Source organism: Artemia sp. Qi Xiang Cuo, chromosome 8 (assembly GCF_049724085.1).
Source record: "Artemia sp. Qi Xiang Cuo chromosome 8, ASM4972408v1, whole genome shotgun sequence".
Lineage (NCBI taxonomy): Eukaryota > Metazoa > Arthropoda > Branchiopoda > Anostraca > Artemiidae > Artemia > Artemia sp. Qi Xiang Cuo.
The window spans coordinates 46,296,305-46,305,334 of record NC_142801.1 but is presented as its reverse complement, the minus strand read 5'-3'; the positions used below and the strand labels follow the sequence as shown (position 1 = coordinate 46,305,334).

The window sequence follows — 9,030 nt, the reverse complement described above, 5'->3', positions numbered from 1 at the left end:
TCGAAAATCTAAAATTGCCACTACTTTTCCTTTTAATTTAAAAATACGTATGTAAAACAGAACCTGCTTAAACTATTAGCCTTAAATTATGGAACCCACTGAAGTCAATTAAATAATGCCCGCTTATGCAAATTACAGATAGCGAACAATGTATCTTATTTGAATAAACTTTGTAGAATCTTTTTGCCCACAACAAATGTTCGGTTGCAATCAATAAACAAATCTTGAAGCAAAAAGACAAACTGTCAAAAACGTATGAGATGAATGTTAGTGCTTCTATGCATCTTTCAAACAACGACGAATATTGAATTTTTGATTCTCTTGGCCTACTGTATGCATTCTAAACATCTCACACTAAAAACTATTTCGAGAATAATTGAAAATCGTTTGTTTGGAAGCCGAGGCAAGTACAAGACATATCGACGGAAATTTGTGATTTTCATGCACTATTATATTTTTGATGTTATGGGTCCAAAGAGGCAGAATCATTTTTCATTATGTCGCCAAGCATTCTTTGAGAGAGTATTTTCTTTTGAAGAGGTAACTCTTGAAAATCATCATTTAGACTCTAACATTTTCCAAAGTCATTAGATTTCGTATGATTTTTTTGTTTCAAAAATCCAACCGTTTTTAATCTTGACACTCTCATTGCCGATTATAGATTATCAAAGAATGAAGCTTCTTTCTGCCTTCTAGTACAATTTTGAGGAGAACTCATGTTCATTAAATAGTGGATTTTGTGTCATTAAATAACAGACTCTCATCTGTAAGGTATTTACACTTTGATGAGTCAAAAACGAGCTGAATATCTTCTGCAGTCTTTAGTATAAGAATAAATGAAGGTGAAGGCATGATATTAAGTGACATGACAATCGAACAAGTGAGTAGCTCCACATACCTTCCTTTGGATTTTACATTACTCGAGAAAATTGAAAAAGTAGGAAGCTTCAATTATTTTGCTTTGAATTACGATACTTCGGGTTTTCAAGTCTGTAATGTACAGTCTGGAATGTTGGAACGATCACCTTGTTAAAGAGTAAATTCTTTTATAGAGAATGTTTTTATATGTATTCTTAATTTCGGTTGAAATTCTAGGATTTTGAGAGAAATTACATCAGTCCTGTTGTAACAGTTGAAAAAGTAGATTCAATATGAACTAAAAGTATTCTTGTATTATTTTACCTCATTTTCAAATGTAATAGCAAAGAAATAGGGCTTCAAACTGAAGCAGCAAAGAAAATGGATTTAGATTGGAACAGATCAAAAATCGCATACAATTCAAGGTGGCGCAATTGCACTAATTGCTTGGTTTAAAAACTGATCGGTGCATGGCTGAGAAACTTGTGAATTAAAAAAATCTTTAGTGTAAGTTCAAGGCTTTGATACAGTAAGTGGCCCATAGGCTACTTAATTATTAAAGTAGGTAAAATTGTCAATAATAGATTTAAAAAATGGGCTTGTCAATATAGACTCCTGGAAGCATTTTTAGTAGCCTAAAGGTTATTTATGGGCCTAGGACAGAAACCCAATAGAAAAATGAAATAAACCATGTTATTCCCTATTCAATTCTCTTTCCAATTTTAATAGTCACTGATCTTGTAATTTGGTTCCAGTCCCTCCTGCCAACTCCAATCTAGTCAGATATAGGTTATAGCTACATAATCTAGGGTTGTACCATCTGTTACTGGCTGGCTACCACTGCACCAGTACTGTCTTATTGGGATTTGTTACCATATGTTATTAATAAGTCATTGTCAGTAATGAGCAGTGTTTATTGGATATTTGTTGTGGTTGGAAAGTAGCCTAATTCAAAGTGAAAATTTACCTTGGGGTAATTACAAGTTTGATGGTAATATTATTTGTGCATAAATTTGCAGATTTTTGAAAGTCTTATACAATAGCATATCATACTTGAATTTTAGCAGACTAAAAACAGAAACTAGGCTATCATATTCAAATGTGTACCCACATCAAAGGCAGTAGTAACTGGTGCATTACCTTAGCTTTAGCTCTTCAGTTGGCTTGAATTGATTAAATTCTATAAAAAAAAAACAAATAAATAGAACTTCAACTAAGTTTGAATGGACCCAGAGCTTACATTAAGCCAGAGAGGGTGTTTTCAAGCTTGTGGACCTTTCTTCTTTGCTGTCCTATTTCTAAGGCTAAGAGTACTGCATATAAAACATGTAGCCTACTTATCTCAACTTCAGTGGCTGTTCTAGGCCTGTGTAAGGGGGGAGGGGGAGCAGCAGTATTTCTGATATCTTATATTTAATTCCTTTTATTTTGTATTTTTATACTCCTATTAAGGCTTGTTGCTCCCCAGATTGTGAGGTCTAAAACTGCTACTGCTTAACTTGGCTAATCCTCATCTTCAGTAAAAAGAAAAAAAAAACCTTAACTTTGGTTTTGGCATTCTTAGCTTTCATTTATAAGACATACTTTGAATCATTTGAGTTTGTTTTTGAACCATATGAGAAATCCTTTCCAAATACAAGACATTTTTATCAAAATGTTTAAAACTTTTTTCTTGATTAATTCACAAGCTAAAAGATGAACATATCACTTAAACCAACTTTTAATGCTCTTTCTAAACAATTTTTTAGGTTTGCATTATTCTTGCATTTTTTTTCTTTTTTTTACCAAAATTGATTTATAAGGCCAAATATAGATAATTTGAAAGAAAACCTGACAAAACCAATAAATTTTTATGTATAGCCTAGGGCTACCTTCATCCCCCTCAAGGGGGGGGGACTGAGATATGTATTGCAAGGATAGCAATTAGTATATTCAGAAACATTGTTAGAAGTCTTACTAAGTGACATATTGATCTTTGAGCTAGTGAATTATTTTGCCAAGACTAGCCTCACCCTGAACTAAGCTAGGCCTATAAAAAAGAACAGTTGAATTCACTCACGTCTACACCTACAGGCACAGGACAAAAATTAGGCAGGGAAAGAAAAAGGAATATATCCTACCATCCAATCCTCTAGTTAATGCTCTTCTCATATAGGCTAATCATCACAGTTATCTCAATTGTGTCCTAGATTAGTCCTTCCTTAAAGGGGCTGGATAAAGCCCTAGCCTACACACAAAGGTTTACTGATATTTGATATTGTTGTAACTCAAAGTGAATATACCACTTGATGCCTTTTTTTATGCTCTTTACAAACATAATAATCATTTTTGTTGGAAATGAATTTTACCCCACCCATATTTATACAATTCAGGGTATATATTTGAACATTAGAGGGGTGGGGGTAAATTTCTGATATAAATGAGAGGTAAGTTTAAACTTTCCCCCCACCCTTCTAATGTGCAAATATATACCCTGAATTTGTATATATAGGGGTGGGGGCTAAAATTCATTTCGAAGAAAAAGGATTATTATATTTGTAAAGAGCATAAAAAAGGCATCAAGTGGTGTATTCACTTTATTCCTAACTCAATAATATGATTTGGTAAATATTTACCACCTGACCTAGGTTAGGACATCCACCTCATGGCTAATATGGGAGTTTAGTTCATTTGTGATGCAAATAGATGTTACATTTAGATTGAGGATGTAATTCTAGGTATATATTTGCACATTAGGGGGGTGGGGATATATATTCTGTGAACATATAGGTTCTATGAAATTCATGAATTTCTTAAAAAACTGCAAAAACAAGTTAAGAAGTGAGAACAAGGCTCCCTCCCCCTGAAAAATGTGTTAACTAGGATTATCATGCATATTATGGAGTAAGAATTGTTTTCTTAATATGTTTCCTTATGTTCAGCTGGACTCATAGGCTTAAAATACTGGTTGGCCAGTTGGCTAATTTAAAGATTTGTATATATAAACACTGTCAATTTAGCCATCTGGTGGTATCCCAAAATCAGATTGGCATAGAAAAAAAACTGTTAGGATGTGGGTTTGACTTTAAGTAAGGACATGTGCCTATTACCAACACTAGCTTGGTGGTATTCTACTGGGGGGTAAACAATCAGTCTACAGAAAATCTATCTTTAAAATTGTAAAGTAGTTGACCTAGGTAACGCTTTCAGATATTTGAATTTAATAGTTGTGCTCAATCCTGAAAGTTTTATTTACCTGGCTTCACTACTTTATTTTATAATTAATTAAAAAAAAAATTTCCACAAAATAAGTTTTTCAAAGAAAAGTAAAGAACTCCATTAAGCCAAAAATGCGCAAAACTAAAATCAAATATTCTAATAGGTGTTAAACTAACGCAAATCAGTATTGTTAAATAAATGAAACCCAAAACAAACAGAAATCGCATTGATTAATCAAGTCAAACTCAAAACAAGCAGAAATTAATATAAGTTGGGTGCAAAACCCCTATGCCTTCCCAAGGCCAGAACAAAATTTGCACTTTACTGAAAAAAATCAAAATGTTTTTACTTTATAAATTTAATAAATCCAATAATATTTACATTTCGATTACTAAATATCAGTATATGTATATTAAACTGACAATGCACATTCATTTCTGTTCGTTTTAGGTTTCATTTATTTATCAATGCTGATTTATGGTAGTTTCACGCTTGGTTGATTATTTGATTTTATTTTTGCTCATTTTTTGTTTAATGCAGTTCATTACTTCTCTTTGAAAAACTTGTTTTGTGGAAAAAGTATTTTTTAATTAATTTCTGTTCGTTTGATTTGGACATATTTTTTTCATAAAGAAAGAAAATAATGCTTTAAATCTTTTCGTTTTTTAAGAACTTATAGTTTGGCCTTCTATTTGTATGCTGGAGAAAATTTTTCAGAAATTTTTAACAACATACCTCCTCTAGTTGACCTGAAATGGAAAACTTGATACTATTTACAAAAAAAATCTGTTTACTTTCTTTGATAGCATGAATGCACTTGCACTATTTTGATTTGGTTAAATTTTAAGAGCAGAAGTAGCCCCAAAAGTTTGAACATAATACCCTCAGTTGTTCTTGGGATACTGCTGAGATGCCTTATTTGGAATTAGCAATATCACAGTGCATTTTGGTTTTATCTTAAGCATTTAGTTTTTAAACATAATGGGCAAATTGGAGGGTGGGAGTGGAAGGGGGATTAGTTGCCCTCCAATCACTTTCGACTTTTAAAAAGGGTACTAGCCCTTTGAATTTCATATCAAATGAGCCCTTTTTCAAGTTTCTATGACAAAGATTTCAATAAAAGCCTTATATGCCCCCAGGGCATAACTTATAACCCTTGCCCTGAGGGTTGTGGGGTGTGTCCTCCTCAAAAACATATTTTCTATCTGGAAATCAACTATGCTGAACAAAATGGCTATCTCAAATTTTTATTGGATGTGTTTGGGGGAATGATGGGCGTGGGGAAGGGGGGCTGGTTGCCCTCCAATCACTTTTGACTATTAAAAAGGGCACTAGCCCTTTGAATCTCCAATCGAAAGAGTTTTTTGAAGTTTTTACAACAAAACCTTCTATAAAAACCTTATATGCCCCCAGGGCATAACTTAAAACCCTTGCCCTGAGTGTTGTGGGGGAGTGTCCTCCTCAAAAATATATTTTCCCTCTGAAAATCCACTACGCTTAACGAAATGGCTATATCAAAATTTGGACTGGGTGTGTTTGGGAGAAGGATGGGCGTGGGAGGGGGGAGCTAGTTACCCTCCCATCACTTTCGACTATTAAAAAGGGCACTAGCCCTTTGAATTTCCAATCAAATGAGCCTTTTTTGAAGTTTCTAAGACAACACCTTCCATAAAAACCTTATATGCCTCCTGGGCATAACTTAAAACCCTTGCGCTGAGGGTTGTGGGGGAGTGTCCTCCTCAAAAACATATTTTCTATGTTGAAATCAACTATGCTGAACAAAATGGCCATCTCAAAATTTTGATTGGATGTGGTGGGGGGAATAATGGGCAACGGGGGGGCGCTAGTTGCCTTCCAATCACTTTCGACTATTAAAAAGGGCACTAGCTGTTTTAATTTCCATTCAAATGAGCCTCTTTTGAAGTTTCTACAACAACGCCTTCTATAAAAACCTTATATATCCCCAGGGCATAACTTAAAACCCTTGCCCTGAGGGTTGTGGGGCAGTGTCCTCCTCAAAAACATATTTTCTATTTGGAAATCAACTATGCTTAACAAAATGGCTATCTCAAAATTTTGATTGGATATGTTTGGGGGAATGATGGGCGGGGGGGGGGGGGGGGGCTAGTTGCCCTCCAATCACTTTTAACTATTAAAAAAGGCAATAGCCCTTTGAATTTCTAATTGAATGAGCCTGTTTTGAAGTTTCTACGACAACGCCTTCTATAAAACCTTATATGCCCCCAGGGCATAACTTAAAACTCTTGCCCGGAGGGTTGGGGGGAGTGTCCTCCTCAAAAACATATTTTCTATCTGGAAATTAACTAGCCTACTCTGAACAAAATGGCTATCTAAAAATTTTGATTGGATGTGTTTGGGAGAATGATGGGCATGGGGGGGGTACTAGTTGCCCTCCAATCACTTTCAACTATTAAAAAGGGCACTAGTCCTTTGAATTTCCAATCGAATGAGCCTGTTTTGATTTTTCTACGACAACTCCTTCTATAAAAACCTTATATGCTCCCAGGGCATAACTTAAAACCCTCGCCCTGAGGGTTTTGGGGGAGTGTCCTCCTCAAAAACATATTTTCCATCTGGAAATCAGCTACGTTGAAAAAAACGCCTATCTAACACTTTGTATGAGAGAAATGTGGAAGACTTATGAGCGTGGGGGGGGGCTAGTTTCCCTCACTTCACTTCTTACTATTAAAAAGACACGATCCCTTAGAATTTTCAATCGAATGAGCCTGTTTTGAATTTTCTACAACAACGCCTTCTATAAAAACCTTATATGCCCCCAGGACATAACTTAAAACCCTTGCCCTGAGGGTTGTGGGGGAGTGTCCTCCTCAAAAACTTATTTTTTGTCTGGAAATCAACTACGCTGAACAAAATGGCTATCTCAAAACTGTGATTGGATGTGCTTGGGGGAATGATGGGCGTGGGGGGGCTAGTTGCCCTCCAATCACTTTCGACTATTAAAAAGGGCACTAGCCACTCCAATTTCCAATCGAATGAGCCCTTTTCGAAGTTTCTACAACAACTCCTTTGATACAAAGTGCCGGGGTATGGAGAAAAAAAAAACACACATTGTGGCCACATTGTTCTTTGCTTAGGCAGCGCTAGCGCGCTGCCTATGATATAAAAGAAATTTTGTCTGGAAAGTAGTAGTTTTCCTTAACACCAGATCTTTAAGTTTTCTTTGCTGTTTTCAGCAGTTTTTGGAGGATAGTGGTAGATGATTTACTGTGACATCTACTTTGAAACATTTGAAAACTAGATGGTAAAAGTGTATATGTATATATATTTATATAGTAAATTTCAAAATGTCCATTGTGGGTTCCTTAAAATGATATATGTCATGTGGCAGTGCAATGGGTTTGATCTCAGCTTGGTAATACAGAACTGAATGACCAAACCTAATTGTAGCATCAAACTGCAGGGCTGATGCAAGGACCTTAGTTGTCAAGAAGCATCACTAATCCGATTCAATACAATGGCATATTGAGGACCCAACTGTAGCAACACATTGAAGGGCCAACACAAGTACCGTAATCAAGGATCATTGTTAAGTCAATACATAGCACATACCATAGGCAGCAAAATTGTGCTGCCTAAGTAAAGAACAATGTTGGCACAGTGTATTATTATTTTTTTTTGTTTTCCATACCAGGGCACTTTGTATTATAGGGGTTGTCATAGAAACTTCGAAAAGGATTCATTTGATTGGAAATTGGAGTAGCTAGTGCCCTTTTTAATAGTCGAAAATGATTGGAAGGCAACTAACACCCCTTCCATGCCCACCATTTCCCAAAACACATCCAATCAAATTTTTTAGATAGCCATTTTGTTCAGCATAGTTGATTTCCAAATAGAAAATATGTTTTTGAGGAGTACACTCCCCCACAACCCTCAGGGCAAGGGTTTTAAATTATACCCTGGGGGCATATCAGAATGATGTTGGCACAATGTATTATTTATTATTTTGTTCTTTTAGACCATGGCACTTTGTATCAAAGAAGTTGTCATAGAAACTTTGAAAAGGTCTCATTCAATTGGAAATTGGAGTGGCTTGTGCCCTTTTTAATAGTCAAAGTGGTTGGAGGGCAATTAATGCCCCTCTCACACCCACCTTTTCCCCAAACACATCCAATCAAAATTTTGTGGATGACTACCCCCGCCCCACCGCCCTCAGGGTAAGGGTTATAAGTTATGCCCTGGGGGCATATACGATTTTTATAGAACGCGTTGTCATAGAAACTTTAAAAAGGGCTCATTTGATTGGAAATTGAAATGGCTAGTGCCCTTTTTAATAGTCGAAAGTGATAGGAAGGCAACTAATACCCCTTCCATGCCCACCATTTCCCCAAAACACATCCAATCAAACTTTTGAGATAGCCATTTTGTTCCATGCAGTTTAGAGTTCAGGAAATTATACCTTTGAGCAGGACATCCCCCCAACAGTCTTCAGGGCAAGGGTTATAAGTTATGCCCTTGGGGCATATAAGGTTTTTATTGAAATCTTTGTCGTAGAAACTTGAAAAAGGACACATTCGATTGGAAATACAAAGGGCTAGGGCCCTTTTTAATAGTCTCGAAAGTGATTTGAGGGCAACTTACCCTCCCTCTCATGCCCACCTTTTCCCCAGAACACATCCAATCAAAATTTCTAGAAAGCCGTTTTATTCAACATAGTTGAAAGTTTTGGAATTAGGTCTTAAAGATGACAACCCTTCCCCCCCTCAGCCCTCAGGGCAAGGGTTGTAAGATATGCCCTGGGGGCATATAAGGTTTTAATAGAAAGCAGTATTGTAGAAACTTTAAAGAGGGCTCATTCAATTGGAAATTAAAAGGGGTAGTGCCCTTTTTAATAGCCAAAAGCGATTGAATGGCAACTAACCCCACTCTCACACCCACAATTTTCCCAAACACATACAATAAAATTTTGAGATATCCATTTTGTTCAATGTATCT

The 9,030-nt window shown here is 35.9% G+C and overlaps 1 protein-coding gene across 1 annotated transcript in view; it reads left to right on the top strand.

The window, feature by feature from the left end:
* Positions 1 to 1,240: 1,240 nt before the first annotated feature.
* The window catches only part of Nipped-A (Transcription-associated protein Nipped-A), a 178,121-nt gene continuing 170,331 nt past the window's right edge, over positions 1,241 to 9,030 (top strand). Inside the window, exon 1 of the mRNA XM_089093494.1 lies at positions 1,241 to 1,365. The gene's annotated coding sequence lies outside the window, so the exon portion shown is untranslated. The remainder of the gene's footprint in view (positions 1,366 to 9,030) is intronic.